This window comes from Miniopterus natalensis, chromosome 2 (assembly GCF_054644295.1).
Source record: "Miniopterus natalensis isolate mMinNat1 chromosome 2, mMinNat1.hap1, whole genome shotgun sequence".
Taxonomy (NCBI): domain Eukaryota; kingdom Metazoa; phylum Chordata; class Mammalia; order Chiroptera; family Miniopteridae; genus Miniopterus; species Miniopterus natalensis.
In genome coordinates this window covers 165,442,157-165,448,520 of record NC_142082.1, presented here as the reverse complement: position 1 = coordinate 165,448,520, position 6,364 = coordinate 165,442,157, and positions in this window count along the sequence as shown.

Here is a 6,364-nt window from a genome sequence, read left to right as displayed (position 1 = left end):
AAGTCCCATCCCACGTTCTGCTCCAGTAGCTGGGCCGCCTGGTGACAGCTGAAGCCACGCAGCCCTGGGCCCAGGGGCGGCAGGTCCCGGGCGACGCTGTCCGGCCCAAAGCCAGCGTGGCCTTGGGGGAGGCCCGGCTGATGCCAAACGCGTGCCGGAGGGACCCTGACTTGTACCCAGGAGCTCTCAGAGATACGGAACTGTTTGGTCTTTGCCTCCAGGGTCCCGGCAAATGTGGGTACGCGTTTCTCCTGCTCCCCTGTATTGACCGAGTTACCGTGGCGAGGTACTCGGCGGCCCAGAGTCGGTTTCCTCCGCGGGGAGAGCTTCGCGCAGGCGCTGTGCACAGGGCGTTATCCTGTGTAACTCCAGTGTCTCACACAAGCTCCTTTTTGTCCCTTCCCTGTTTCCCCAAACCGTTTACCTGTTCCACAGCCACCCCCCACCCCGGAATTAGGGTATGGGGCTGGCTGCTCCACCTCAGGAGGGCAGCTGTCAAGGGTAACTCATTTTATGTCCACTGGTTTAGCACAGTACGTAGCATAAAGGTGGAACACGGTAAATGTTTACTAAAAGAAAACAAACAAAAGACCACAATTTTCCAAACTTAATTATGTGTCAACATATTATCAATAATTATGAAATCATCCTGCTTTATTACTTTCTTACTCCAGCCATGAAAAATATGAATTAAATTCATTCTTAGGTAAAAAAAAATATAAAAATATGGAATTTTTTACTTTTCCATGTAATTTATCAATAGTTTTACAATTACAAACTCCGAAATGTTGAGTCCTATTTTAGTTTAACTTCAATTAGAGCATACAGTAATGTTATATATATGTGGATGCTTTTAAAAAAATGGCCTAAAAATAATAAAAAATTTTAAAATGCTGGTCTAATTCTAAGCGTGATTAAATTACTTCTTAATTTTAAAGATTGTAGTCATAAAACTAAATTATAAGCATGATTTATTCTGGTGAGGCCTGGCCATTGACTTTCCTACCCAAGAAAGTAATTATCATTGCTATTTATGCAGAATTGGGTTGCAGGAAAAACAGAGAGAGCTTGAACTCCTTAAACTCTTTATATATATATATATATATAGCCAAGCCCTTTATATATATATATATATATATATATATATATATATATATAGCCAAGCCCTTTATATATATATGCATATATTCACCCTTGGAAAATAATTCATAACTAACAGGTGTGGCCTCCAACCTCTGGAAGACCCTAACATAATTACAGATGCATCCTGGAATTTCCTAGAATTTGTGCTGGAATGGCTCCCGAATCTACTTATTTTCATCCAAAAAAAGCAGTTGAGCAGCTGGGAGTTCTTGATACTGTGCTAAATAAATCTAGAGAGAATCATTTAGAACAAGCATGATCTATATTGTTATAATAATCATAACTAGAGACCAACTTAGATACAAACACCAAGCCATCCATTCCTTGTCTCACCAATTCACACACTCGCTCATTAGCACACATTTACTCAGCACACACTGTGTGCTAGACAAAGGGCTACATTATGAGTATCCAGTGTTGATCAAGATGGAGCTTACTCTAAAGCTTTTTCCATGTGATGTTAAATAACGGTTTTCCTCTTATTTCTAGTGTGAAGAAATGTTATTTATTATACTGGAGATTAAGTGGAACGAAAGAAGAATCATAATCTAATCGTTGACAGCAGTCACTGACTGGTTTGGTCATAAAAAAAACACCACTCAGTTCTTAGTGGCTTTTGGAGTTAGAGCTTCTACATCTGTTGGACTGGCAGGGCGAGAGAAAGTCAGAGGCTCCACTGAAGATTTCTAACTCGAACCCCAAAGCTGGTGGTGCTTCTCAGGAGAACTCTTCAAGCCCCTGGAGTCCCAAGATCTCTGGGAGGCTCTGAATCATTCAGGACCAGAGCCAAATTTTGTGAACCTTAAAGCTTATGCAATTTGGAGAGCTCTCCTTAAGAAAAAAATACATCAAATTATTAATACAAAAGTGCTAAAGCCACTCCCAGAATCCTAGAAAGGGTTCATGCAAGAAAGGAGTCCTGAAATTTAAACTTCATTAGCTTCATTGGGAGTCCACCCCCATCAGCTCTCTCAGTCAGCAGTATAAAGGCAGGAGTTCCTCCAGCAATTTATCTGGAAGCAGCTTTAGACCTTTATCTGCCCACATGTCTTCCTGTAATTGACTCTGGAAAACAATGGTCTCCTCCTCTTTTGCCTTCTAAACCTTGAGCAAGTGCCTCTCATTGACAGAGGCAGACCTGGAACCAAACAGGGAAGGACGTTCTGGGAAATGTAGTACCTGCCTTTCCTGAGGCTCAGGGTGGTGCTGAGTTGACACACCCTAAGGTAAAAAATGCAATTAGTCCCTAAGGAGATTGAGGAGAGTTTAATCCATTCCAGGAACTAGAGCTCCAAGTATGGAATTACTGATGTAGTAGCATATCTGAAACTGGGAAACAGTGAGGTAGTCATCTAAACCTGATTGATGCTAAAACAACACAGGAAGGAAATGGTCAGTTGGAAATACAAAAGTAGATCAAGAAAGCAAAGGTTTTTCCATGGTTCCCGGTGCTATTCGGGGGAGAGGTACACTGATTACAGGCTCTGTTTGGCATTCACGAATAATGCATTCAACACATTTATTGATCATTCACATTAGGTGCTCAGAATGGCATGCGAATCAAGACCAGAATGACCCTGTATTTCAAGGAACCTATGGTCTAGGCTCCTGGACAGAGCAGCACTGTCCAAATGAAATATAATTTGAACCCCAAACATGACCCACAGATCTAATTTTAAAATTTCTGGCAGTCCACCCGGCTGGGCGTGGCTCAGCGGTTGAGCATCGACCTAGGATCCAGGAGATCGAGGTTCGATTCCCGGTCAGGGCACATGCCCCAGCTGTGGGCTCCATCCCCAGTGACACTCTCATCATCGGTGTGTCTATCTCTCCCTCCCTCTGCTGCCCTCTCTCTGAAATCAATAAAGATATATAGAAAAAAAAAATTTTTAATTTCTGGCAGTCCAAATAAACAAGTAAAAAGAAACAGATGAAATTAATTTTAATATATTTTATGTAACATACCCAAAACATATATTACCATTTTAATATTTAATCAATATAAAAATTATTAGTGATATATTTTCCATTTTTTTGGTACAGTCTTCAAACTCCAGTGTATATTTCAAACTTATAACACATCTCATTTGGGACTTGCCATATTTAAAGTTGCTAGTGGTGCCCTGGCTGGCATTGCTCGGTGGTTAGAGCGCCGGCCTAAGAACCTAAGGGTCTCAGGTTTGATTCCCGGTCAAGGGCACATACCTGGGCTGCAGGTTCATGCCTGTGTGGGAGGCAGGCAATAGACGTGCGCCTCTCACATTGATGTTTCTCTCTCTCACTCTCCCTATGCCTCCCTCCTTTCCATTCTCTCTAAAAAAATCAGTGGAAAAAATAAATAAATAAAGTGGCTAGTGGTTATCATGTTGAGTTGCACAAGTCTCCTAGGCAACTAGAAGCTTAGCCTGAATAATTCTCCAGAAGCCCATTGTGAAAAAGTTCTGGCCCTTTCATTTGGACCGCACATCAGTCTGTGGTGACCCATCAAGACAGTGCTACCTGTTGGGCTTGCTTGAGCTTCCTTATGACATATAATATGCAAAGGGTTTACATGAACCATAATTCCATAATTTTGAGTAGCTGTGTGATGCTGTCCTGATAAGTTTTAGGGCATGAAAATAAAGTTAATTTACAATATTCTATGCTACCACCGCCTTTGCAGACGTACTCTTTCCTTTTTTAATTTTAATATATGTTGCCATACCAAAGTACAGATATATTATGGGTATGCTTCATTTTCATTAAGAGAAATAAGAATAGGGCAGGGGGGTTGACGGCGACTTAGCTCTCTTCTATGGGAAGCTGCATTTAGGATTTGGAAAATGGTGCACCTCTAGATCTGAGATTATTGAGAGCAATTACCAAGAAATTTTAAAAAGCAGGTTTTAAGAAACCTGATTTCAGCATATGTTGATTTTATATAAAAGTTTCAGCTTCTAAAAGACTTTATAGTGTTAGTTTTGTTTCTGTTGTTTTTATCTAAAGTATTTAGATTAAATTCTTAATGTTTCTCTAAAGACTAGCAAATTGGCTTACTTTTGGTTGAAGAACTTGAAAAGATTGTCTAACAGATAAATAAGAACTGAAAAGAAATCTTTGAAAGTATTTCAATCCCACTCATTTTACTCAATGAGAATCAGGAAGGTTAAACAACCTTGTCAAATTAATTCATCGATTTCGTGGCAAAGCTAGAACCAAAACCTGAGTCTCGTTACACTTAATCCATTGCTCTCTCTACTACACAATTCTGTCTGAAAAAAAATCCCCATGCTCTGGCATTGAGTCTAATGGTATTTAAACACTCCTCTTTAATTAAGTATATAATTGGAATTCAGCAAAATGTATGAGACATGCAGAGAAATCTGTAAACAGTCTGAACTCACCTCACAAATAGAGTCAACTAAGCAAGGCTCTGGCCACAAGAAGATGTTCATATCTTTCCAATTAGAACCCTTCAAGAGGAAACCAAACAGCTGTGTAAAATTTTATTTTGTGGCATTTTGGAACTAACTCTCTGAAACAATGAATAAAACATTGTCTCTTCTCCCTGAAAAAGCTTTCTTCTGTCTCTTTCTGCACAGATTGCTCTTTTTTCACTGGCTGTGGCCATTCCTATTCTCCTGTATCTCAATTTCATGGGTTTCTCTTCAGATTCAATGTTTATAATCTATAAATATAATGAAATGAAATATTGTCCTAAAGCTAAAGTATGGGACCTGACATTTAAAGGGACCTAGAAGGCATATTGGGGTCTCAGAAAGTAGAAGAATGCCATTTGATTTGCATTTCAGTGATGTAGAGTAATGTTAGCCAGCTATTTTGTTATCTCTAACAAGAGTAAACCAAGGGGACACAAGTTAAGTTGTACCAAAAAGGATCTCTAACTGTGAGGCGGTGAGAAATTCATGTGCCAAATTAATTCAATGTGTCCTATTTGAGAAAGTTCTAAACACAATCTCTGTGGGCAAGAGGTTGGTGGTTGGATATAGTCTTGACCTACTGTAAAAGCCCACTGGGATGTTCTTAATTGATATTTTATTACACAGATTTGACAGGAGCAGGAGTCTACTCTGGAAAGTGTTTCACACTTCATTCCATCACTCAACTTTTCTTCACAGCCTAGGAGATAAGATTCACTGTGGCCACTCAACAGGTGTAACTGGGCACACCTTAGCCCTAGTTTCTGATCTCAATGTATTCAGGTCCCTCAAGATTAGTTGGCACTTTCCTGACTTGTATTAGGGCTGAAACTCTTAAGCAAGCTGTAGGTACCTACAGAAATAGGCCACAGTGCTGTCTGAAATAGAAGTCTGTCAAGAAAATGCTGGGTTGGGATTACTGATGCCTTTTCCTCCAGATGGGGACCAAACTCATATTGAGAATATGTTTGGTAATCAGAGGATCTCTCCTACCCCCGCTCTCAAACAAAAACCAAACAAGAGACAAAAGTGTTTCCAAGGTAGAGACCTTTTTCTGTTCAGTTGGCCCTTTCCATTTGCCATTCTTATTATTTCATTTGTTCTTAACTCTAGTCCAGTTCATTTTTTAATCCATCAAATTCTCAGATCTTTCTTTCATGTGTTGTTTTCTGTAGTAGCGAGGGTGGCACAGTCCCTTGAATACTAGTAGGAGACATCATTTATCTAGTATCTATCATTAGTCTAGGTGCTAATCAGGGGCCTCCTATTTATCGTTTCTAATCCTTATACCAGCTCTGCAAGATTGGTATAGTTATCCCAATTTTACGGAGGAGGTACACACAACAGAGTTGTTACGGTCCCTCAAGGCCCAAGGCAGGACCATCTATTCAACTCTGCACTGATCCTTCTTTCTGTGGCTCTTATCCATACAGATTACAGGAGGATACCAGCCCTGGAAAGTAACGGAGAGTTCATTCAGAGAGGCAAGTTTGTTTGAAAATCGTGGATGAAGCCATATCACTGTATGGTTAACTTCCCCTCCCATGTCCCGTTATTTCTATCTAACCCAGAAACTCAGACACATGAAAGCAAAGTGAGGAGGGGGAAAGTGACTAGTTTTTACTTATTCCTAGGCTATAGCCGTTTTTCTGTCTTTTTATACACTGATTTTCTTTTATATATATTTTTCTGTCTTACATGCTAGGAATAATCTCAATTTCCCCTCCTGCTATAGCACCCCAATGCCATTTAAATTTCCAATTTGACGTATGTAAATTAAATTGCATTTTATTTACATTGTA